The sequence below is a fragment of the Octopus bimaculoides genome, chromosome 20 (assembly GCF_001194135.2).
Source record: "Octopus bimaculoides isolate UCB-OBI-ISO-001 chromosome 20, ASM119413v2, whole genome shotgun sequence".
Lineage (NCBI taxonomy): Eukaryota > Metazoa > Mollusca > Cephalopoda > Octopoda > Octopodidae > Octopus > Octopus bimaculoides.
In genome coordinates this window covers 14,767,138-14,770,193 of record NC_069000.1, presented here as the reverse complement: position 1 = coordinate 14,770,193, position 3,056 = coordinate 14,767,138, and the positions used below count along the sequence as shown (strand labels likewise).

General features: G+C 41.3%; 1 protein-coding gene across 1 annotated transcript in view; it reads left to right on the top strand.

Annotated features, from left to right (window-relative positions):
* The window catches only part of LOC106872147 (uncharacterized), a 40,907-nt gene that overhangs the window by 10,613 nt on the left and 27,238 nt on the right, over positions 1–3,056 (top strand). The window lies entirely within an intron of this gene.

Genomic DNA, 3,056 nt, shown 5'->3' with positions numbered 1-3,056 from the left:
CTCTCTCTCTCTCTCTCTCTCTCTCTCTCTCTCTCTCTCTCTCTCTCCACACACATACTCATACACACACATTATTCGACCATTCTCTTTTTGTTTGTGCGTTTACATGCATGTATGCGTGTAAGCGCACGTATATATGTATGTGTATTGTATGCGTGTGTGCCATTGAATATGTTATTGGGTATACAGTCTGATCTTGAAAGTTAACCGGGTCACGCCAATAAAACTAGTTTGCTAGTCTCGGCTATTTCTGGCAAAATACAAGAGAATATTTCTCACTCAGGACAGATTAGAGAAGGTGTCAGCCTAAGAATTACAAAGGATCCGTCACTATTACAAATAACCCTCTCTACTATAGGCACAAAGCCTGAAATTCCTGGGGAGGGGACTCGTCGATTACATCGACCCCTGTACTTGACTGGTCGACCCCGGCGGAATGTAAAGACGGGTGAAATGCCGCTAAGCATTTCGACCGGCATACTAACGATTCTGCCATCTCGCCACGTTAAATATTACAAATAATAGCTATAACAATTGTTTATAAGTGGACGGATTAGCGAATTACATTGACCCTAACGCTCAATTAGTACTTAGTCTACTGGCCTCAAAAAACTGAAAAGTACAGTCAACTGCGGCAGAAATAGCCGAGACTAGCAAACTAGTTTTATTGGCGTGACCCGGTTAACTTTCAAGATCAGACTGTATACCCAATAACATATTCAATGGCACACACGCATACAATACACATACATATATACGTGTGTAGCTTGTGGTTTCAATTCCTGGACTGAGCAATGTGTTGTGTTCTGTAGCAAAACACTTCGTTTCACGTTGCTCCAATCCACTCAACTGGCAAAAATGAGTAATCCAGCGACGGACTGGTGTCCCAACAAGGAAGTGACTACATACGGCACAGAATCTGGGAAACCGGTCTTAAGAGTCTATGGCTCAGGAAGGACCTTTGATCCCTTGATCCTGACTGTGGTGTAGCTAGAATGTGTACGATCTGGGATAGTCTTTGCGTTCACAGCTCCCTTCTTCCCTGGGACCCCAAGCCTATACAGGCTTACACAGCAGACCCAAAAGTATCACTCCTGATAAAAGCATCGTCCGGCTCTACTGTCCCTCCTCGCTCCACCTCCTACGCTACTCTCCCCTGAAAACTATCGGCTCAAGGATGCTACCCCACTCTCTCTCCCTCTCTCTCTTCTAAGCAAATAAAAGAAAAGCGGTTGGCATAGTTGTGTATAATAGCAATGAGCTGTCTGATATACATATCAATGAAAACAACCTACGTTTAGTGAATGTTGTGATATTTGATGACACCAACATATTTTCATGTATATTATTCGGGAACCCGACTCTGCTATCCACATCACTGTACACACAATTTCATAACAAATACTTCTTTTTGTCCCGCGCTACTTTACCTCCGTATTCTTTGCTTTATATTTTCTTCTTTCGTCTTTATTCTTCTCCCATTGGCTTCTTTTATTCATATTCTATATTCTTTCTTTTCTCTTTTCCTTCTTCTGCTTCTTTATTTCTATTTTCTTCTCCATGGGGCAATCTATTCTGTTACCACTTGACCTAACCCTGCCAAAGTTTCTAACCAGAACCAAAACTGTACTGGGGACATGTTAATTTTTCTAGTTGATTTCTACTTTGTTAGGAAGCCTTTATCTCGAACCGGACTCACTTTGTTTGGGGTGGTGATATTGCTTTAATATATAGCACTAACCTCAAGGTATAATGGTGTCTTACAACAATGAAAGAGCCTCTTCATGGTCGGTCAACCTGCTCATGAAAGAAAGCTAATCTCTCTGCAATCACCTTTAAAAGGTGGGGAACACTCTGGAAGCTTTATAACCCCTAGACTAGCATTTCTCATCCTTTTAACATCGTAACCCGTTTTGGTTAGTCAATAATCTTCTGTAGTACTTATTTTAATAATTGAATTCTCAAAGAGCAAACACAAAATTTCTGGGAACGGAAACGAAAACAGGCATGTCTGTGTGGTATGAAGCTTGTTTCCCAATGTCACATGGTTCCGGGCTTAATCCCACTGCGTGGAACCTTGGGCATGTGCCTTCTTCTGTAGCCTCGGACCGAGCAAAGTTTTGTGAGTAGATTCGGTAGACGGAAACTGAAAGAAGCCCTCAGTATATATACGTGTGTGTGTGTGTGTGTGTGCGTGTGTGTGTGTGTGTGTGTGTGTGTTTGTGTGCCTGTTTGTGTCTGTGTCTCTCCTCTACCACTGCTAGACAACTGGCATTAGTGTGTTTACGTCCCCGTAACTTAGCGATTCAGCAAAAGAGACCGATAGAATGAGTACCAGGTTTTAAAGAAATAAGTACTGAAGTCAACTTTTTCGACTAAAATTCTTCCTTCAGTGCTCCAGCATGGCCACAGTCTAATGGCTAAAATAAGTAAAAGGTAAAAAATCTCTTGGGTGAATGCAGTCAGCTAGCACAAAAAGAGTATATGGTGCAGGCATGACTTTGTAGGCAAAAGAGTACATTTGGATGTTAGTCGTGTGTGAGGCTACGAAATGTAAAAACACAAACCAGAGGCTGTGATAGAGAATGAAAATTACAGGATTTTACGGGACTGGCCGCACTAATGAAGCAAAATGACGAGATGTGAACAAATAGGACAAAATAAACAGTGTAAGATGATAAACTTTGCAATACCATGTGATAATAGAGTGGATGTTAAAGAAATTGGAAAAACTGAGAAAAACCAGAGAGGTAAAACGATTGTGGAAGACTCTGATCCGTGCTCTATATCAGCGCATCCTTTCTCGGGCAACTTGCAACGGTGCTTCTTGTGGATCCAGACTTTAGGCTAAATCAATGCTTAAGAACAAATACAAATTTTTTTTTAAGCGAGTAGACGATAAATAATTACACTTATGCGCATGCTTTAAGCGATGATGGCTATAAAAAGAATTAGTTCAATAAAAAAATACTTTTCACTATCAACACACCATCACCGCTCTCTCTCTCTCTCTCTCTCTCTCTCTCTCTCTCTCTCTCTCTCTCTCTCTCTCTCTC